General features: G+C 43.1%; 1 long non-coding RNA gene across 2 annotated transcripts in view; it reads left to right on the top strand.

Moving 5' to 3' along the window:
* LOC143773412 (uncharacterized) overlaps positions 1-23,937 on the top strand; it is a 115,740-nt gene that overhangs the window by 33,202 nt on the left and 58,601 nt on the right. The window lies entirely within an intron of this gene.

The following is a 23,937-nucleotide window of genomic DNA, read 5'->3' as shown; positions in this document are numbered from 1 at the left end:
TAAAATGTACAAATTTGATTGAATATCAAAAAAGATAAAATTACATGGAATACAGATAAGGGAAAATGGGTACACAATAGGCAAAAAGACAGCAGCACCAAAAATTACACAGCAGGTGGTGGACATGACGGCAGTGATCACCTTGCAGCTAAATTGAATCAACACATATTAAAGGAATGTATAAATAAAATAATCACTGCGCTACAGGTACCACTGATAGAGAAGGCACCGTTAGAAAACCAGTAGTAGCTAATGCATATGGCGTGTACTAGTGTTAATGGTCTAAATTGCCACTATTGGAGCTTGAGAGAACGGAAATAAAGTTTTGTTGCTGATTAGTGTTGACCATTCCGATACCGCAAGTATCGGGTATCGGCCGATATTTGCTGTATCGGAATTCCAATACCGAGTTCCGATATTTTTGTGATATTGGAAATCGGAATCGGAAGTTCCCAGTGTATGGTTCCCAGGGTCTGGAGGAGAGGAGACTCTCCTTCAGGCCCTGGGATCCATATTCATGTAAAAAATAAAGAATTAAAATAAAAAATATGGATATACTCACCCGTCCGGCGGCCCCTGGACCTTACCGATGTAACCGGCAGCCTCCATTCCTAAGAATGAGGAGTTTAGGACCTGCGATGACGTCGCGGCTTGTGATTGGTCGAGTGAGCGGTCACATGAGCGGTCACGCGACCAATCACAAGCCGCGAAGTCATCGAAGGTCCTAAACTCCTCATTCTTAGGAACGGAGGCTGCCGGTTACATCGGTAAGGTCCAGGGGCCGCCGGACGGGTGAGAATATCCATATTTTTTATTTTAATTCTTTATTTTTTACATGAATATGGATCCCAGGGCCTGAAGGAGAGTTTCCTCTCCTTCAGACCCTGGGAACCATCTAGGATAGCTTCCGATACTTGTGTCCCATTGACTTGTATTGGTATCGGGTATCGGTATCGGCGATATCCGATATTTTTTGGGTATCGGCCGATACTATCCGATACCGATACTTTCAAGTATCGGAAGGTATCGCTCAACACTATTGCTGATCCTAGACACTTATGTTCACGAAAAAACAAGTGGGGGGTGATTAACTCCACTGATAAACACTTACTTGCGTAAATAGTAGTAGTATAATGTGTCTGGACACAGGAGATATGGTCGGTCCTATGATGGTTGTCCTGCTGCTTCAGGGTTGAAGCGCACAGCGCACTCCTTGCGGTATGTTGTAGATGTATCAGGGAACGGTGCGGGAGCGTCCTCCTGTGTAACAGATTCTGCTGGCAAGGTGCGAGGAACCGTCAGCTCCTGGCACGCTCCGGCTGGAAGCAATGCCAAGGCTGTGATGGAGTGCGATGGGGGCGTGGTGGATCGTGACGTCACGGGGCTGTTGACGGATGCGTGGGAGGGCCAAAAAATGTCCAATGCATTTCGAAGGTACACACCTTCTTCATCACGACTATGGTTTCCTCACAATGCCCATCCTTATATACCACTGCCCACCAATCCCTCTGCAGCCCATCAAAGCATTGATTACTGGATCACATGAGTCTGTATGTGTAGCCCATGATGTGGTTGGTCTTGGATGTTATAGTATATGCTACGTTTTTGTTAGGCATAATACTAAATAGTGTATAACAAGTTATGGTGCATGTTACATTTTTTGGGCATAATATTCAATAGTGCATGTCAAGTTATGAGCTGGGTTGCATATCTGGAGCATAAACAGACTGACCTAATGAAATAGGTGAATTAAGGGTTAAAAACAAGCCTTTAATATTATCGATTAAAAATGCACTATAAAAACTGATTATATTTATCTAGAAGATAAAAAAGTATATGCAAATATAAATAAGTGAATATATGAAAAATATGTGAAAAATATAAAAATAAAAATATAAAGAATGTAAAATACTCGTTGGCCCGTGCAAAATTTTCTCACATTGGTTGTCGGGGGCACAGGCAATTTCAGGAAAATCAAGCTGGTCAAATGTAAATGTATTTAATGAGATGATGAACACAGAGAGGTATGTGTCTCACTGACATATATACAGTATATATATATATATATATATTTATACAGTATATATACATATATACTCATATATATATATATATATATATATTTATATATATATATATATATATATATATATATATATATATATATATATATACAGTATATACACTTATAAATGTTTAAGGAGGTAAAGGCTGTGGTTTTATCTCTTGGTCTCCTTTTCTTAAAATTTTTTCAGGATATTCTAGATCCTCTTATGTAGAACCCCTTATCTTGTTACAATTTATTTTACCTAGTACCATATTTTCTGGTGTATAAGATGACTGGGCGTATAAGACGACCCCCAACTTTTCCATATAAAATATGGAATTTGGGATATGCCCGCTGTATAAGACGGGGGTCATCTTATACGCCCAGTCATCTTATACGGCGTGTGGTTCCCAGGGTCTGAAGGAGAGGAGACTCTCCTTCAGGCCCTGGGATCCATATTCATGTTAAAAATAAAGAATAAAAATAAAAAATATGGATATACTCACCCCTCCAAGAAGCCTGGCTGTCACTGCTGCAAGCGTCTGCCTCCGTTCCTAAGAATTGCAGAGCATGAAGGACCCTCGATGACGTCGCAGTCCTGTGATTGGTCCGTGACCGCTCATGTGACCGGTCACCTGACCGTGACGTCATCGAAGGTCCATCACGCTCTGCAATTCTTAGGAATGGAGGCAGACGCTTGCAGCGGTGACAGCCAGGCTTCTCGGAGGGGTGAGTATATACATATTTTTTATTTTTATTCTTTATTTTTTACATGAATATGGATCCCAGGGCCTGAAGGAGAGTTTCCTCTCCTTCAGACCCTGGGAACATCCAGGATCGCTCCCTGCACATGCCGTACCTGGCGTATAAGACGACCCCCGACTTTTGGGACAATTTTTAGGGGTTAAAAAGTCGTCTTATACGCCGGAAAATACGGTACCTAACATCTTTTAGCTCAATGAAATTTTTTATATCTTGCAGTTTTATATTACATAGACAGTATCATCCTGGTCATGAATCTGCATTGTGGACTTGTAGTAAATTAATTGACTGCAGCCTATTAATGTCTAAGTACTATACTTAGAATCACTTCTATATTCTTAAAGGCTTAACACATTATTGACGAAATACAAATTCTTGTTTAGTTTTTCACTATTTTTCATACAGAAAAACTCTCAGTTTACAAAACCTGTGTGATTTACTTCAAGCCTTCTTCCGCTTTTCTAATAAAGAGATAATATTACAATAAACATAGAAACCTTTGCCATAGAGTAAATAGAATATTTATTTTTTGTGTCGAATGCAAGACATATAATATCTTGCAATGAACATACTGTAAAGGAGTTATTAAGGGCAGAGGGAAAAACTGAACTGTTGACTCCTCTGTGACTACAGAATAAACAGCAACACCTAACAAATATGTGGAGAGAAAAATTATTAATGAAAGGGTATGAGGTGGGGGCCAGAGCCACATGCAATTCCTTGGTGATTTCAATTACAAGCTGTTGACTAAAAACATCAACCATTTTTATCACGCTCTGTTGATCAAAATTATCTACAATGTGTTCTCAGCAGCTGGTCAGATATAGGATTCTAATTTTGCATTTCATTTTTTCACGCTCACTCACATGATATTCACAGACGAAACCTTATGCAAGCCGTGGATATGCTGGCAGTAGGAGCTGGAAAAGCAAAAGGGAGATCTTTTTGTTAAGGACCCCAAATCTTGCCATAAAACTTATCAGTGTAGTATTGGGATAATTAGACACCAATTTCATTTTCCAGAGGAAAATTACCCAACTTTAATGGTCCCGCTTGTTCTAGAGATCTATAGGTGTTTCCTTATGGATGCAATCTTCGCTGTGTTTTCAAGAACATATGCAGAGCAAGCTATGGTTTATCATAAATTATCTGGGAACCTAAAAAGCACATTTTCATTTCCTTTACACAAGATTCTGAAATTTAAAGGGAAATGTACCGATTCACAAAATAAGGCTAGTGTTTGATTACCGGTAGCTGCTGTATTTTCCACCCTAGGCTTATACTCGAGTCATTAAGTTTTCCCAGTTTTTTGTGGCAAAGTTAGGGGTCTCGGCTTATACTCGGTCGGCTTATACTCGAGTATATACGGTATATTATTGAAATTAAGCAATTGATCAAGAACGGACTGGATCAAGGCATTTTAACAAAACATGAATTTGATTTTATTAATACAGTATATCCAAGAACTCCATATTTCTACTACCTGCCCAAAATCCACAAAAATGTAACTAATCCACCAGGTAGACCTATCATCTCGGGAATCGGGTGTTTGATGGCTAACATGTCAAAATTAGTGGATTGCCATTTACAAAAACTAGTCCCCAAGCTGCCCTCCTATTTCAAGGATAGCATTCATATTTTGCAAATGTTGGAAACAATACAATGGCAAGAACATTACATCCTGGGCACTTTAGACATCACCTCATTGTATACTATTATACAACACGATAAGGGATGTGGAGCAGCGAGATATTTTTTAGAGAAAGATCAGATTTTACCTGGTGGCAAAATCTCTTTTATTGTAGACTGTATGCCCTTTATACTGACCCATAACTATTTTTGTTATGAGTTGAACCACTACTCCCAGCAATGGGGAACTGCCATGGGGACCAGCTGTGCACCGAGTTATCCTAACCTGTACATGGGAAGATGGGAACAAGAAACCATCTGTTAGGTGTTGAGTTCCCGCCACTGCACAGGGGGAATCTCAAACCATGTCCACTGCGGTCTCCCATTCTCCTCCAGCCACAGTGGAACCTGCTCAGCGGAGATGTCGGTCCCAGCATCTGGCTCAAGCTGATACTGTGCGCTTGGTTACAGCTGCCTTTCCAGGATCTGCCTTTGTAGCCCGCACTGATCAGCAGCGAGCAGGCCTTTCAGGGACTAAGTCCTGCTTTTCTCATACTGAGCATGCCCACGGGACGAGCCCCCATTGGAGGTAGGGAGTCACATGCTCAGGTCCTGTTACGGCTCCTATTGGACCATCAGGAAGGTTCCCAGAGTTCTACTACTATAAAAGGTTTGCATGGCCGTTCGGCCATGCGCTAGTGTAAACTTGCTAACGTGTGTGTGGATGTATGCCTGTTGATGGATGAAAGCTCCGAATCATTCCCATCCCTTGAGTTGTTGACTGCTGATGAATGGTGGAAGCTACCTAGCGCCTGACAGTGCTATCCCGCACATCTAGCACATGATACTGCGTCTGTTAGCAGTGACCACCAGTGCGGTGCCGTGCGCTAATAGTGCACTTTCCTGGCCCAAGTTTGGGTGGCTAGTGGCATCCGCCAGAGCTGCACTGCATGCACTCTTGTGCAGCAAATTCTTAGCTCTGATTAATCTCTGACACCCCAGTAGCAGTGTCGAGCACAAGAAGTCTAGAGGAACTCTTTCCCTGAGTCTTGGGACAGAGTTCTGTGACTCTTTTATTGCGCTATTTGTGCGGTACCACGGCCCTGTGACGCAACAGGGTTCACTTCCTTCATACCGGGTGAAGCTAACCCATGTGTGTGTTCACATTATACTGCCATATAGTCCGTCATTACTGAGCAGCAGGTGTCTTTTCTGCACAGTGGACCCCAGACTGCTAACGCACCTAATATCCTCTCTAATTATTATTTGGTGCATTCTGCCAGTCCTAACACCATCTACAGACAGGACTCACTACGGACGACCCTGGTCCTCTGGCAGCGTTTCATTGATGACATCGTTTTTATATGGTCTGGTGGCCCTAATTTATTGTCTGATTTTATTACTGAATTAAATAAAAATTAATACTTTCTAAATTTTTAGATTTGAATATATTCATAGAAGGAGGAACAATCCAGACTCGGACGTATCATAATCCTAAGGATTCAAACAATTACATTTCATTAAACAGTTGCCATCTTCTGAGTTGGCTCCTAAACATTCCCAAGAGCCAACTCATTCGGGCGCTTTGAAATTGCTTCAAGATACAGGACTTCAAAGTGGAGGCTGATCTCCTGACAGTAAAATTCCATGAGAAAGGAAATGATGAAAAATCCCTGATCCAAACCAAAAAGATAGTGGAAGATCTACCAAGAACTAATCTATTTCAAAACAGGGTGAAAGAAAAAGACCACGCAGTAACAGATGAAGTCCCTATTGTCACTCAATTTAATGCTAACACCCACATTCTGAAGAAAATTGTAAATAGACATTGGAATATTGTAAAAGAGGACAAAATTATTGGGGAAACTCTTTCTAAGCATCTCAAATTCATCTATAGAAAGGTAAAGAAATTTGGGAAATAAAATAGCTCCAACTATTCCTAAACACCCCGGTCCACCAATCCAGCACTTTCAACCAACACAGTGTGGTATTTTTCCATGCAGAAAGTGCAAACCGTGTAGGAAACTTAATACTAAAAAAAAACTTAGTATCTCTAATGGAACTAGAGAATTTTCCGTCAAGGAATTCATCACATGTGCCACAGAAAGAGTAATCTATGCCATGAAATGCCCCTGCGGCAAAACCGAAATGTCCACTATCCACTATGTCCACTATCGTAGGCCTTCAAATATTTTAAAAAAAGCTGGATAAAGGGTAATTATATCCAACAAATGTCTCGCGAGGAAAGTAGGTGGATCTTTGAATTGGAAACTTTATTGCCATTGGGTCTCAACAGTGAGATAGAACTGTTCGCTTTTAATATGTGAGAATTGCCACAATACATAAAAGAGCCCATGGCTTACACTAGACCATCCCTGATAACGGAATCCTCGAATTTCAAAACACGTAGGACAATTGGTCTAGTTTGCATCATGTAGCCAGTCACGTGATCATATCACGTGACCGTGACATCACTTAAGGTCCTGCAAGCTCAGTGTACCTTATTGGCTAATTCAGCGGTATCCGGCTCTCATGCAGCATGGACAACAGACATCAAGGGACGCCTGTCACCGACCAGGACAGCCCCCAGAAGAGACAACTATCACACAGCTAACAACACCTCCATACCGTGGGAAGACGAGACCGCATGTGGACACTATAAACTCCAGAAGCTTTGATGAACTCGCGGCACATAACGTAAATCTATACAACACATATCTGCTTCTATCCATTCACGTCATATAGGCAGGAAATCACACAGCGCCACTGTCTTGTGACATGACTAAAAACTGTGCTATATGTACTCACATGTTCAAATTCCTCTAAACTTTGCTTTCCTCTAAACTTTGGATACATCTCAGCGCAAATATAACATTCTAAATTTGCATTTACCATCTAGGGACAAAAAAATGTGGTATTGTCCCATTATTTGTCCATAGAAATTGTCCCTGGTGTGTGTGCAGCTTCATCAACCCGAGGTCATACAGCTGTGCCTTTGTCTTGCTTCTCTTCTATGGTATGTCCCATTATTTGCAGCAGGGGTTCTAACAAAGCTAGCACCCCTGGTTTGCCTGTATTTTGACATTTCCTGAAGGGTCTAGTTTCCAAAATTGGGTCAATTGTGGGAGGTTTCCACTGTTTAGGCACATCAGGGGCTCTCCAAATACGACATGGTGTTCACTAATTGTTTCAGAAAATTTTGCATTCAAAAAGTCAAATAGTGCTCTGTACCTTCCAAGCCATACTGTGCGCCCAAACAGCATTTTTTCCCCACAAACGGGATATCAGCATACTCTGGAGAAATTGCACAACAAATTGTCTGGTACAATTTATCCTGTTACCCTTGTGAAAATTCAAACTTTGGAGCTAAAAATAATTAATGTGGGAAAAATGTGATATTTTTTATTTTCACGGCTCAACATCATAAACTTTTGTGAAGCAGCTGGGGGTTCAATGTGCTAACCATACATGTAGAAAAGTTCCCTGAGGGTTTAGTTTCCAATTTGGTGTTACTTGTGGGGAATTTTCACTGTTTAGGCACATTAGGGGCTCTCCAAACAGGACATGGCGTTCACTAATTGCTCCAGCAAATATTGCATTCAAAAAGTCAAATGGCGCTCTTCCCTTCCAAGATCTGTTGTGCACCCAAACAGTGGTTTTTCCCCACATGTAGGGTATCAGAATGCAGAGGAGAAAGTGTACAACAAATTTTGGGGTCCAGTTTTTCCTGTTACCCTTGCAAAAATAAAAAACATAAAAAATTTAAATGTTCTTTTTTTTCCACATTCCAAAGCTTCCTGTTAAGCACCTGAAGGGTTAATAAACTTCTTGAATGTGGTTTTGAGCATGTTGAGGGGTGCAGCATTTAGAATGGTGAAACTTTTGGGTATCTTCTGTCACATACACCCCTCAAAATCACTTTAACCCCTTCATGACAGAACTCTCAGAATAGATAGATCGATGGATAGATAGATATCCTGCAGATAAATAATGTTACAAGCCCTCTACATATAATAAACTTGCACTCTTTAGTGACGTTCTTGTGGCACTACAGTGTTTATAGCCTTATTTAACCTATTAAACAAATAAATCATTTAAAAAAATGACTTGGGGTCCTATTTTTGATAACCAGCAAAGGTAAAGCAGACAGCTGCTGGCTGATATTATCAGGCTATGAATGTTACGTGTCAAGTTACCACCACTGCACAGGGGGAATCTCGAACCATCTCCGCTGCGGTCTCCCATTCTTCTCCAGCCGCAGTGGAGTCTGGTCAGCAGAGACGTCAGTGCCAGCGTTTGGCTCAAGCCGATTGTTATGACCCCAATGGCGAGGGTCTCAGAGGAACGTGGAAGTCTGCAGAATACAAAAATCCAGCTCATAGGGCAGTGGTAGCTGGGTTGACCATATATCTACTCCTAACGCCAACACTAGAAGTAGCCGGGGATCATTCCTACGTTGATTCTAGATGACACGCTCCAGCCGGAGAATCTAGCTACCCCTAGTAGAGGAAAACAAAAGACCTTTCTTGCCTCCAGAGAAGGGGACCCCAAAGCTGGATAGAAGCCCCCCACAAATAATAACGGTGAGGTAAGAGGAAATGACAAACACAGAAATGAACCAGGTTTAGCACAGAGAGGCCCGCTTACTGATAGCAGAATAAAGAAAGGTAACTTATATGGTCAACAAAAACCCTATCAAAATCCACACTGGAAATTCAAGAACCCCCGAACCGTCTAACGGTCCGGGGGGAGAACACCAGCCCCCTAGAGCTTCCAGCAAAGGTCAGGATATATATTTGGAACAAGCTGGACAAAAATACAAAACCAAAACAAAATAGCAAAAAGCAAAAAGCGGACTTAGCTGATATAACTGGAACCAGGATCAGTAGACAAGAGCACAGCAGACTAGCTCTGATAACTACGTTGCCAGGCATTGAACTGAAGGTCCAGGGAGCTTAAATAGCAACACCCTTAACTAACGACCCAGGTGCGGATAAAAGGAATGACAGAAAAACCAGAGTCAAAAAACTAGTAACCACTAGAGGGAGCAAAAAGTAAATTCACAACAGTACCCCCCCCTTAGTGAGGGGTCACCGAACCCTCACCACGACCACCAGGGCGATCAGGATGAGCGGCATGAAAGGCACGAACTAAATCGGCCGCATGAACATCAGAGGCGACCACCCAGGAATTATCCTCCTGACCATAGCCCTTCCACTTGACCAGGTACTGAAGCCTCCGCCTGGAGAGGCGAGAATCCAAGATCTTCTCCACCACGTACTCCAACTCGCCCTCAACCAACACCGGAGCAGGAGGCTCAGCATCAGGAACTATAGGCACAATGTACCGCCGCAACAAGGACCTATGAAATACATTGTGAATAGCAAACGACACAGGAAGATCCAGACGAAAAGATACAGGATTAAGGATTTCCAATATCTTGTAAGGCCCAATAAAACGAGGTTTAAATTTGGGAGAGGAGACCTTCATAGGAACAAAGCGGGAAGAAAGCCATACCAAATCCCCAACGCGTAGTCGGGGACCCACACCGCGGCGGCGGTTGGCAAAGCGCTGAGCCCTCTCCTGTGACAACTTCAAGTTGTCCACCACATGATTCCAGATCCGCTGCAACCTATCCACCACAGAATCCACCCCAGGACAGTCAGAAGGCTCCACATGACCCGAAGAAAAGCGAGGATGGAAACCAGAGTTGCAGAAAAAAGGCGAAACCAAGGTGGCGGAACTAGCCCGATTATTAAGGGCAAACTCAGCCAACGGCAAGAATGTCACCCAATCGTCCTGATCAGCAGAGACAAAACACCTCAAATAAGCCTCCAAAGTCTGATTGGTTCGCTCCGTCTGTCCATTAGTCTGAGGATGGAAAGCAGACGAAAACGACAAATCAATGCCCATCCTACTACAAAAGGATCGCCAGAATCTGGAAACGAACTGGGATCCTCTGTCTGACACAATATTCTCAGGGATGCCGTGCAAACGAACCACGTTCTGGAAAAACACAGGAACCAGATCGGAAGAGGAAGGCAGCTTAGGCAAAGGAACCAAATGGACCATCTTTGAGAAGCGATCACATATCACCCAGATAACGGACATGCCCTGGGATAGCGGAAGATCAGAAATGAAATCCATGGAGATATGTGTCCAAGGTCTCTTCGGGACAGGCAAGGGCAAGAGCAAACCGCTGGCACGAGAACAGCAAGGCTTAGCTCGAGCACAAGTCCCACAGGACTGCACAAATGACCGCACATCCCTTGACAAGGAAGGCCACCAAAAGGACCTGGCCACCAGATCTCTGGTGCCAAAAATTCCCGGGTGACCTGCCAACACCGAGGAATGAACCTCGGAAATGACTCTGCTGGTCCACTTATCCGGGACAAACAGTCTGTCAGGTGGACAAGACTCAGGCCTATCAGCCTGAAATCTCTGCAACACACGTCGCAGATCCGGAGAAATAGCTGACAAGATAACTCCATCTTTAAGAATACCAACAGGATCAGCGACTCCAGGAGCATCAGGCACAAAGCTCCTAGAAAGAGCATCGGCCTTCACATTCTTTGAACCTGGTAAATACGAGACAACAAAATCAAAGCGGGAGAAAAACAATGACCAGCGGGCCTGTCTCGGATTAAGGCGTTTAGCAGACTCGAGATACATCAGATTTTTGTGATCAGTCAAGACCACCACACGATGCTTAGCACCCTCGAGCCAATGACGCCACTCCTCAAATGCCCATTTCATGGCCAACAACTCCCGATTGCCCACATCATAATTTCGCTCGGCAGGCGAAAACTTCCTAGAGAAAAAGGCACAAGGTTTCATAACAGAGCAACCAGGGCCTCTCTGCGACAAAACGGCCCCTGCTCCAATCTCTGAAGCATCCACCTCAACCTGAAAGGGAAGTGAGACATCGGGCTGGCACAAAACAGGCGCCGAAGTAAACCGGCGTTTCCACTCCTGGAAAGCCTCCACGGCAGCAGGAGCCCAGTTAGCTACATCGGAGCCCTTCTTGGTCATATCCGTCAAAGGTTTCACAATGCTAGAAAAATTAGCGATAAAACGACGGTAGAAGTTAGCGAAACCCAAGAACTTCTGTAGACTCTTAACTGACGAGGGCTGAGTCCAATCAAGAATAGCTCGGACCTTGACTGGGTCCATCTCCACAGCAGAAGGGGAAAAAATGAACCCCAAAAAGGGAACCTTCTGTACACCAAAGAGACACTTTGAGCCCTTGACAAACAAAGAATTTTCACGCAAAATTTTAAAGACCAACCTGACCTGCTCCACATGCAAATCCCAATTATCAGAAAAAAACAAAATATCATCCAGATAAACAATCAAAAATTTATCCAGATACTTCCGGAAAATGTCATGCATAAAGGACTGAAAAACTGAAGGCGCATTGGAGAGCCCAAAAGGCATCACCAAGTACTCAAAATGACCTTCGGGCGTATTGAATGCGGTTTTCCATTCATCACCTTGCTTAATGCGCACAAGGTTGTACGCACCACGAAGATCTATCTTGGTGAACCACTTGGCACCTTTAATCCGGGCAAACAAGTCAGACAACAGCGGTAAAGGATACTGAAATTTGACAGTGATCTTATTTAAAAGCCGATAATCAATACAAGGTCTCAAAGATCCGTCCTTTTTTGCCACAAAAAAGAATCCCGCACCAAGAGGGGAAGAAGACGGACGAATATGTCCTTTCTCTAGAGACTCCTTGATATATGAACGCATAGCGGTATGTTCAGGTACCGACAGATTAAACAGTCTTCCCTTAGGAAATTTACTGCCTGGGATCAAATCTATAGCACAGTCACAGTCCCTATGAGGAGGCAGTGCACTGGACTCAGACTCACTGAAGACATCCTGATAATCAGACAAATACTCCGGAACTTCCGAAGGCGTAGAAGAAGCAATAGACACAGGCAGGGAATCCCCATGAATACCACGACAGCCCCAACTTGAGACTGACATAGCCTTCCAGTCCAGGACTGGATTATGGGTCTGTAACCATGGCAGCCCTAAAACAACCAAATCATGCATTTTATGTAAAACCAGGAAACGTATCACCTCGCGGTGTTCAGGAGTCATGCACATGGTAACCTGTGTCCAATACTGCGGTTTATTTGCTGCCAATGGCGTAGCATCAATACCCCTAAGAGGAATAGGATTTTCTAATGGTTCAAGAGTAAAACCACAGTGCTTAGCAAATGACAGATCCATAAGACTCAGGGCAGCACCTGAATCTACAAACGCCATGACAGGAAAAGACGACAGTGAGCAAATCAAAGTTACAGACAGAATAAATTTAGGTTGCAAATTACCAACGGTGACAGGACTAACAACCTTAGCTATACGTTTAGAGCATGCTGAGATAATATGTGTAGAATCACCACAGTAGTAGCACAAGCCATTCCGGCGTCTATGAATTTTCCGCTCATTTCTAGTCAGGATTCTATCACATTGCATTAAATCAGGTGTCTGTTCAGACAACACCATGAGGGAATTTGCGGTTTTGCGCTCCCGCAACCGCCGGTCAATTTGAATAGCCAGTGCCATAGTATCATTCAGACCTGTGGGAATGGGAAAACCCACCATAACATTCTTAATGGCTTCAGAAAGGCCATTTCTAAAATTAGCGGCCAGTGCACACTCGTTCCAATGTGTCAGCACGGACCATTTCCGAAATTTTTGGCAGTACACTTCAGCCTCGTCCTGCCCCTGAGACATAGCCAGCAAGGCCTTTTCTGCCTGAATCTCAAGATTGGGTTCCTCATAAAGTAAACCGAGCGCCAGAAAAAAACGCATTAATATCAGCCAATGCCGGATCTCCTGGCGCCAGCGAAAAAGCCCAATCCTGAGGGTCGCCCCGTAAGAACGAAATAACAATTTTTACTTGCTGAGCAGAGTCTCCAGATGAACAGGGTCTCAGGGACAAAAACAATTTACAATTATTCACAAAATTCCTAAACTTAAACCTGTCTCCGGAAAACAGTTCAGGAATCGGTATTTTAGGTTCTGACCTAGGATTACTAGGATTACTAATAACATAGTCTTGTATGCCCTGCACACGAGTAGCCAGCTGGTCCACACTTGTAATCAAGGTCTGGACATTCATGTCTGCAGCAAGCATAGCCACTCTGAGGTAAAGGGGAAGAAGAAAAAAAAAAAAAACTCAGAATCTTCTTTCTTATAATCCCTCTTCTGCAATGCATTAAACATTTAATACTGGCCTGGCAAACTGTTATGACCCCAATGGCGAGGGTCTCAGAGGAACGTGGAAGTCTGCAGAATACAAAAATCCAGCTCATAGGGCAGTGGTAGCTGGGTTGACCATATATCTACTCCTAACGCCAACACTAGAAGTAGCCGGGGATCATTCCTACGTTGATTCTAGATGACACGCTCCAGCCGGAGAATCTAGCTACCCCTAGTAGAGGAAAACAAAAGACCTTTCTTGCCTCCAGAGAAGGGGACCCCAAAGCTGGATAGAAGCCCCCCACAAATAATAACGGTGAGGTAAGAGGAAATGACAAACACAGAAATGAACCAGGTTTAGCACAGAGAGGCCCGCTTACTGATAGCAGAATAAAGAAAGGTAACTTATATGGTCAACAAAAACCCTATCAAAATCCACACTGGAAATTCAAGAACCCCCGAACCGTCTAACGGTCCGGGGGGAGAACACCAGCCCCCTAGAGCTTCCAGCAAAGGTCAGGATATATATTTGGAACAAGCTGGACAAAAATACAAAACCAAAACAAAATAGCAAAAAGCAAAAAGCGGACTTAGCTGATATAACTGGAACCAGGATCAGTAGACAAGAGCACAGCAGACTAGCTCTGATAACTACGTTGCCAGGCATTGAACTGAAGGTCCAGGGAGCTTAAATAGCAACACCCTTAACTAACGACCCAGGTGCGGATAAAAGGAATGACAGAAAAACCAGAGTCAAAAAACTAGTAACCACTAGAGGGAGCAAAAAGTAAATTCACAACAGCCGATACTGTGCGGCTGGTTACTGATGTCCTTCCAGGCTCAGCCATTGTAACCAGTACTGATAAGAGGCGAGCGGGCACTCCTGGGACTACGTCCTGCTTTTCTTCTTCTGAGCACGCCCAAGGGACGACCTACCATTGGAGGTCAGTGGGTCACATGCTCAGGTCCGGTAGCAACTACTATTTGACCACTAGGAAGGTCCCGGAGAACTTCCACTATAAAAGGTTCGCATGGGCTCACGGCCATGCCCTAGTATAAACCTGTTATTGTGTGTGTGTGTGGATGTATGCCTGTTCTGGTGATTGCTCCTTAATCATTCCCATTCCTAGTGCTGTTGAATGCTCGCGAATGTTGGAGCTACCTAGCGCCTTACAGTGCTATCCTAGACACAAGAGCACGATCCTACTGCGTCAAACCAGCAGCGACTGCCAGTGCGGCGCAATGCACAATCAGTGCGCTTTCCTAGCCCTAGTTAGGGTGGTTAGTGGCGTCCACCAGAGTGGCGCTGTACGCACTCTGTGCGGTAATCTTTAATCAGTACTCCTGACAACTGGTCAGTGTATGGTGGGAACTCCTGCTTGGACTCAGCATCTGACTCAGGGCATCCTCCGGTGTGGGCTCAAAAGCCACTGAGGGTCAGAGCGTGATCAATCACCAGCATAGTGGGGGTGAATTTCAGGGATCCCACCAGCGTCCATCTGCTGCACCCTGTGACTGCTAACATGGCACAGCATTTCCTTTCTTTCCCTGCGACTCTGTGACTCTGTGAAGCAACAGAGTTCGCATCAGTTCATACCGGGTGACGGAACCCGTGTTTATTCTGGCATAGTACCGCCTTATAGTGCCGCCATTACCTAGCAGCAGGTTCCATCTCTGTACGGTGGACCCCGGGCTACGAACGCACCTTTTACTATCTTTATATTTATTCGGTGCGTTCCGCCAGCCCTAACAATGAACGTCCATGGTTTTTGGGCCCTTAACAACCTAAAAATACCAACCGAGAAGATGCGCCAATTCTGGCGCTTTGCTCATCTCTTCATGACTTTCCCGGAGCAGTAGCAATCGTGGTAGTGGTATTTGGGGTTGACAGCTGTGATTCCTCAACAATCACCATTGGCATCAATCCCTGGTATCAGTAATGGAGAGGTGTCCATTATACACCCCCCTTACTAAGCCAGTAATCAGAAAAAAATCACACACAGAAAAAATGGATTTTATTAGAAAAAACAGTCCCCGACACTTTCACTGGTTCACCAATTTATAAAAAAAGCCACGCAGGTTCGCAATAGTCCAGGGAATTCACTGTAGTCCATCAATAGATATCTGAGAAACATACAGTTATATATATATTTCAGTTTCATATATCTAATAACTGTTGGACACAGTAATGTTTCTGCCTTGAAATGAGGTTTATTGTACTAATAGAAAATGTGCAATCTGCATTCAAACAAAATTTGACAGGTGCATAAGTATGGGCACCCTTATCATTTTCTAGTTTTAAATACTCCTACCTACTTTTTACTGACTTACTAGAGCACTTTTTTTGGTTTTGTAACCTCATTGAGCTTTGAACTTCATAGCCAGGTGTATGCAATCATGAGAAAAGCTACTTAAAGTGGCCACTTGCAAGTTGTTCTCCTGTTTGAATCTCCTCTGAAGAGTGGCATTATGGGCTCCTCAAAACAACTGTCAAATGATCTGAAAACAAAGATTATTCAACATAGTTGTTCAGGGGAAGGATGCAAAAAGCTGTCTAAGAGATTTAACCTGTCAATTTCCACTGTGAGGAACATAGTAAGGAAATGGAAGAACACAGGTACAGTTCTTGTTAAGGCCAGAAGTGGCAGGCCAAGAAAAACATCAGAAAGGCAGAGAAGAAGAATGGTGAGATCAGTCAAAGACAATCCTCAGACCACCTCCAGAGAGCTGCAGCATCAACTTGCTGCAGATGGTGTCACTGTGCATCGGTCAACTATACAACGCACTTTGCACAAGGAGAAGCTGTATGGGAGAGTGATGCGAAAGAAGCCGTTTCTGAAAGCACGCCACAAACAGAGTCGGATGAGGTATGCAAAAGCACATTTGGAGAAGCCAATTTCTTTTTGGAAGAAGGTCCTGTGGACTGATGAAACCAAGATTGAGTTGTTTGGTCATACAAAAAGGTGTTATGCATGGCGGCCAAAAAACACAGCATTCCAAGAAAAACACTTGCTACCCACAGTAAAACTTGGTTTAGGTTCCATCATGCTTTGGGGCTGTGTGGCCAATGCCAGCACCGGGAATCTTGTTAAAGTTGAGGGAGGCATAGATTCCTCTCAGTATCAGCAGATTCTTGACAATAATGTTCATGAATCAGTCACAAAGTTGAAGTTACGCAGGGGATGGATCTTTCAGCAAGACAATGAACCAAAACACTGCTCCAAATCTACTCAGGCATTCATGCAGAGGAACAATTACAGTGTTCTGGAGTGGCCATCCCAGTCCCCAGACCTGAATATCATTGAACATCTGTGGGATCATTTGAAGAGGGCTGTCCCTGCTCGGCGACCATCAAACTTAACTGAACTGGAATTGTTTTGTAAAGAGGAATGGTCAAAAATACCTTCATCCATGATCCAGGAACTCATTAAAAGCTACAGGAAGCGACTAGAGGCTGTTATTTTTGCAAAAGGAGGATCTACTAAATATTAATGTCACTTTTCTGGTGAGGTGCCCATACTTATGCACCTGTCAATTTTTGTTTGAATGCAGATTGCACATTTTCTGTTAGTACAATAAACCTCATTTCAAGGCAGAAACATTACTGTGTCCAACAGTTATTAGATATATGAAACTGAAATAGCTGTTGCAAAAAAAACAATTTTTATAAAACATTAAGCTTAAGATTAATAGGGGTGCCCAAACTTTTTCATATAACTGTAAAAACATACAAAAAGAGAAAAAGAAAAAGCACTGTCTCTCATTCACAAATATTTTTGAATAAAAATGTCTATACGCATGGCTGATGTATTCCAGCCTCCTCAGAATGAATTTGGCCCTGCCGACTCTGAATAGCAGTAACGTTACTGGCTACTGCTATTCACAGTTGCCAGTTAGTGATGTCACCGCTCATCACAATCGCCGGCTCACACTGCAATAACATACGCAACCATGTTATTTGACACTTTTAGTGGGAGGAAGCATACAAGTTTTTCTAATCCTGTACAACCCCTTAAATTGTGCACAACAATTTCTAAAAATTATCCTTAATATTTACCCAAAATCTAAAACTTTTCTCTTTAACCCCTTCCTGACATCCGACGTACTATCCCGTCGAGGTGGGGTGGGCCCGTATGACCGCCGACGGGATAGTACGTCATAGCCGATCGGCCGCGCTCACGGGGGGAGCGCGGCCGATCGCGGCCGGGTGTCGGCTGCATATCGCAGCTGACATCCGGCACTATGTGCCAGGAGCGGTCACGGACCGCTCCCGGCACATTAACCCCCGGCACACCGCGATCAAACATGATCGCGATGTGCCGGCGGTGCAGGGAAGCATCGCGCAGGGAGGGGGCTCCCTGCGGGCTTCCCTGAGCCCCCCGCAGCAACGCGATGTGATCGCGTTGCTGCGAGGGTCTTACCTCCCTCCCTGCCTGCTCCAGACCCGGATCCAAGATGGCCGTGGATCCGGGTCCTGCAGGGAGGGAGGTGGCTTCACAGACGCCTGCTCAGAGCAGGCACTGTGAAGCAGCCTGCACTTCTCCCAGATCGGTGATCTGTCAGAGTGCTATGCAAACTGGCAGATCACCGATCTGTATTGTCCCCCCCTGGGGCAAAGTAAAAAAGTAAAAAAAAAAATTTCCAAATGTGTAAAAAAAAATAAAAAAAAATATTCCAAAATAATGAAAAAAAAAAAAAATATATTATTCCCATAAATACATTTCTTTATCTAAATAAAAAAAAAAACAATAAAAGTACACATATTTAGTATCGCCGCGTCCGTAACGACCCCACCTATAAAACTGCCCCACTAGTTAACCCCTTCAGTAAACACCGTAAGAAAAAAAAAAAAAAAACGAGGCAAAAAACAACGCTTTATTACCATACCGCCGAACAAAAAGTGGAATAACACGCGATCAAAAAGACTGATATAAATATCCATGGTACCGCTGAAAACGTCATCTTGTCCCGCAAAAAACAAGCCACCATACAGCATCATCAGCAAAAAAATAAAAAAGTTATAGTCCTGAGAAAAAAGCGATACCAAAATAATTATTTTTTCTATAAAATAGTTTTTATCGTATAAAAGCGCCAAAACATAAAAAAATGATATAAATGAGATATCGCTGTAATCGTACTGACCCGAAGAATAAAACTGCTTTATCAATTTTACCAAACGTGGAACGGTATAAACGCCTCTCCCAAAAGAAATTCAGGAATTGCTGGTTTTTGGTCATTCTGCCTCACAAAAATCGGAATAAAAAGCGATCAAAAAGGGTCACGTGTCCGAAAATGTTACCAATAAAAACGTCAACTCGTCCCGCAAAAAACAAGACCTCACATGACTCTGTGGAGCAAAATGTGGAAAAATTATAGCTCTCAAAATGTGGAGACGCAAAAACTTTTTTGCTATAAAAAGCGTCGCTGGTTTCACACTTGCGTTTTTGTCTGCAGCATTTTTTGCACAAAAAAACGCATGCGTTTTTTCCCTATATTTAACATTGAAAACGCATGCGTTTTTTTTGTACACGTTTGGTCGCGTTTTCAAACGCATGCGGTTTTTTTCTGCATGCGTTAATTTTCAGAAATACAACCTGCAGTATTTTCTTGGTGTTTTTAAGCACATGCGTTTGTTTGCGTTAAAAACGCATGCATTTTTAATCGAAAAAAAACAGAAAACACACTGAAAAGCCACCCACCACCATCAAGGTGATAAAGGGATCCAAACCCTAACCCTAACTCTACCCCTAACCTCACCCCTAACCGTTTAATGAACATTTTCTGACAGTCATAGTGCCACGTATTTCAGTGCCACGTATTTCAGTGCCACGTATTTCAGTGCCACGTATTTCAGTGCCACGTATTTCAGTGCCACGTATTTCAGTGCCATGTATTTCAGGGCAACGTATCACGTATTTCAGTGCCACGTGTTTCAGTGCCACGTATTTCAGTGCCACGTATCACGTATTTCAGTGCCACGTATCACGTATTTCAGTGCCACATATTTTAGTACCACGTATTTCAGTTGCACGTGTTTCAGTGCCACGTATTTCAGTGCCACGTATTTCAGTGCCACGTATTTCAGTGCCACGTATTTCAGTGCCACGTATCACGTATTTCAGTGCCACGTATTTAAGTGCCACGTATCACATATTTAAGTGCCACGTATTTAAGTGCCACGTATTTAAGTGCCACGTATTTAAGTGCCACGTATTTAAGTGCCACGTATTTCAGTGCCACGTATTTCAGTGCCATGTATTTCAGTGCCACGTATTTAAGTGCCACGTATCACATATTTCAGTGCCACGTATTTAAGTGCCACGTATTTAAGTGCCACGTATTTAAGTGCCACGTATTTAAGTGCCACGTATTTAAGTGCCACGTATTTCAGTGCCACGTATTTCAGTGCCACGTATCACGTATTTCAGTGCCACGTGTTTCAGTGCCACGTATTTAAGTGCCACGTATCACATATTTCAGTGCCACGTATTTAAGTGCCACGTATTTAAGTGCCACGTATTTCAGTGCCACGTATTTCAGTGCCACGTATTTCAGTGCCACGTATTTCAGTGCCATGTATTTCAGTGCCACGTATTTCAGTGCCACGTATTTCAGTGCCACGTATTTCAGTGCCACGTATTTCAGTCACGTTTAGGGTTAGGGTTAGGGGTAGGGTTAGGGTTAGGGCTAGGGTTGGAGGTAAAGTTAGGGTTGGGGCTAAAGTTAGGGTTGGGGCTAAAGTTAGGGTTTGGATTACATTTACGTTTGGATTAGGGTTGGGATTAGAATTATGGGTGTGTCAGGGCTAGGGGTGTGGTTAGGGTTACCGTTGGGATTAGGGTTAGGGGTGTGTTTGGGTTAGGGTTTCAGGTAGAATTGGGGAGTTTCCACTGTCCAGGCACATCAGGGGCTCTCCAAGCGCGACATGGCGTCCAATCTCAATTCCAGCCAATTCTGCGTTGAAAAAGTAAAACAGTGCTCCTTCCCTTCCGAGCTCTCCCGTGCGCCCAAAAAGGGGTTTACACCAACATATGTGTTATCAGCGTACTCGGGACAAATTGAACAACAACTTCTGGGGTCCAAGCTCTCTTGTTATCCTTAGGAAAATAAAAATTTGGGGGGCTAAAAATCATTTTTGTGGGAAAAAAAAAGAATTTTTATTTTCACGGATTTGCGCTATAAACTTTAGTGAAACACTTGGGGGTTCAAAGTTCTCAAAACACATCTAGATAAGTTCCTTGGGAGGTCTAGTTTCCAATATGGGGTCACTTGTGGGGGGTTTGTACTGTTTGGGTACATCAGGGGCTCTGCAAATGCAACGTGACGGCTGCTGACCAATCCATTTAAGTCTGCATTCCAAATGGCGCTCCTTCCCTTCCGAGCTCTGTCATGCGCCCAAACAGTGGTTCCCCCCCACATATGGGGTATCAGCGTACTCAGGACAAATTGGAAAACAAATTTTGGGGTCCAATTTATTCTGTTACCCTTGTAAAAATACAAAGCTGGGGGCTAAAAAATCATTTTTGAGAAAAAAAAAAAATTATTTTCACGGCTCTGCGTTATAATCTGTAGTGAAACACTTGGGGGTTCAAAGCTCTCAAAACACATCTAGATAAGTTCCTTAGGGGGTCTACTTTCCAAAATGGTGTCACTTGTAGGGAGTTTCAATGTTTAGGCACATCAGGGGCTCTCCAAACGCAACATGGCGTCCCATCTCAATTCCAGTCAATTTTGCATTGAAAAGTCAAATGGCGCTCCTTCCCTTCCAAGCTCTGCCATGCGCCCAAACAATGGTTTACACCCACATATGGGGTATCAGCGTACTCAGGACAAATTGCACAACATTTTTTGGGGTCCAATTTCTTCTCTTACCCTTGGGAAAATAAAAAATTGAGGGCGAAAAGATCATTTTTGTGAAAAAATATGATTTTTTATTTTTACGGCTCTGCATTATAAACTTCTGTGAAGCACTTGGTGGGTCAAAGTGCTCACCACACATCTAGATAAGTTCCTTAGGGGGTCTACTTTCCAAAATGGTGTCACTTGTAGGGAGTTTCAATGTTTAGGCACATCAGGGGCTCTCCAAACGCAACATGGCGTCCCATCTCAATTCCAGTCAATTTTGCATTGAAAAGTCAAATGGCGCTCCTTCCCTTCCAAGCTCTGCCATGCGCCCAAACAATGGTTTACACCCACATATGGGGTATCAGCGTACTCAGGACAAATTGCACAACATTTTTTGGGGTCCAATTTTTTCTCTTACCCTTGGGAAAATAAAAAATTGGGGGCGAAAAGATCATTTTTGTGAAAAAATATGATTTTTTATTTTTACGGCTCTGCATTATAAACTTCTGTGAAGCACTTGGTGGGTCAAAGTGCTCACCACACATCTAGATAAGTTCCTTAGGGGGTCTACTTTCCAAAATGGTGTCACTTGTAGGGAGTTTCAATGTTTAGGCACATCAGGGGCTCTCCAAACGCAACATGGCGTCCCATCTCAATTCCAGTCAATTTTGCATTGAAAAGTCAAATGGCGCTCCTTCCCTTCCAAGCTCTGCCATGCGCCCAAACAATGGTTTACACCCACATATGGGGTATCAGCGTACTCAGGACAAATTGCACAACATTTTTTGGGGTCCAATTTCTTCTCTTACCCTTGGGAAAATAAAAAATTGGGGGCGAAAAGATCATTTTTGTGAAAAAATATGATTTTTTATTTTTACGGCTCTGCATTATAAACTTCTGTGAAGCACTTGGTGGGTCAAAGTGCTCACCACACATCTAGATAAGTTCCTTAGGGGGTCTACTTTCCAAAATGGTGTCACTTGTAGGGAGTTTCAATGTTTAGGCACATCAGGGGCTCTCCAAACGCAACATGGCGTCCCATCTCAATTCCAGTCAATTTTGCATTGAAAAGTCAAATGGCGCTCCTTCCCTTCCAAGCTCTGCCATGCGCCCAAACAATGGTTTACACCCACATATGGGGTATCAGCGTACTCAGGACAAATTGCACAACATTTTTTGGGGTCCAATTTCTTCTCTTACCCTTGGGAAAATAAAAAATTGGGGGCGAAAAGATCATTTTTGTGAAAAAATATGATTTTTTATTTTTACGGCTCTGCATTATAAACTTCTGTGAAGCACTTGGTGGGTCAAAGTGCTCACCACACATCTAGATAAGTTCCTTAGGGGGTCTACTTTCCAAAATGGTGTCACTTGTAGGGAGTTTCAATGTTTAGGCACATCAGGGGCTCTCCAAACGCAACATGGCGTCCCATCTCAATTCCAGTCAATTTTGCATTGAAAAGTCAAATGGCGCTCCTTCCCTTCCAAGCTCTGCCATGCGCCCAAACAATGGTTTACACCCACATATGGGGTATCAGCGTACTCAGGACAAATTGCACAACATTTTTTGGGGTCCAATTTCTTCTCTTACCCTTGGGAAAATAAAAAATTGGGGGCGAAAAGATCATTTTTGTGAAAAAATATGATTTTTTATTTTTACGGCTCTGCATTATAAACTTCTGTGAAGCATTTGGTGGGTCAAAGTGCTCACCACACATCAAGATAAGTTCCTTAGGGGGTCTACTTTCCAAAATGGTGTCACTTGTAGGGGGTTTCAGTGTTTAGGCACATCAGGGGCTCTCCAAACGCAACATGGCGTCCCATCTCAATTCCAGTCAATTTTGCATTGAAAAGTCAAATGGCGCTCCTTTCCTTCCGAGCTCTGCCATACGCCCAAACAGTGGTTTACCCCCACATATGGGGTATCAGCGTACTCAGGACAAATTGTACAACAACTTTGGGGGTCCATTTTCTCCTGTTACCCTTGGTAAAATAAAACAAATTGGAGCTGAAATAAATTTTGTGTGAAAAAAAGTTAAATGTTCATTTTTATTTAAACATTCCAAAAATTCCTGTGAAACACCTGAAGGGTTAATAAACTTCTTGAATGTGGTTTTGAGTACCTTGAGGGGTGCAGTTTTTAGAATGGTGTCACACTTGGGTATTTTCTGTCATATAGACCCCTCAAAATGACTTCAAATGAGATGTGGTCCCTAAAAAAAAATGGTGTTGTAAAAATGAGAAATTGCTGGTCAACTTTTAACCCTTATAACTCCGTCACAAAAAAAAATTTTGGTTCCAAAATTGTACTGATGTAAAGTAGACATGTGGGAAATGTTACTTATTAAGTATTTTGCGTGACATATGTCTGTGATTTAAGGGCATAAAAATTCAAAGTTGGAAAATTGCAAAATTTTCAAAATTTTCGCCAAATT

This window comes from Ranitomeya variabilis, chromosome 5 (assembly GCF_051348905.1).
Source record: "Ranitomeya variabilis isolate aRanVar5 chromosome 5, aRanVar5.hap1, whole genome shotgun sequence".
Classification (NCBI taxonomy): Eukaryota; Metazoa; Chordata; class Amphibia; order Anura; family Dendrobatidae; genus Ranitomeya; species Ranitomeya variabilis.
Note: the sequence above shows the minus strand (reverse complement) of the source record. Positions and strands in the feature narration are given on the sequence as shown.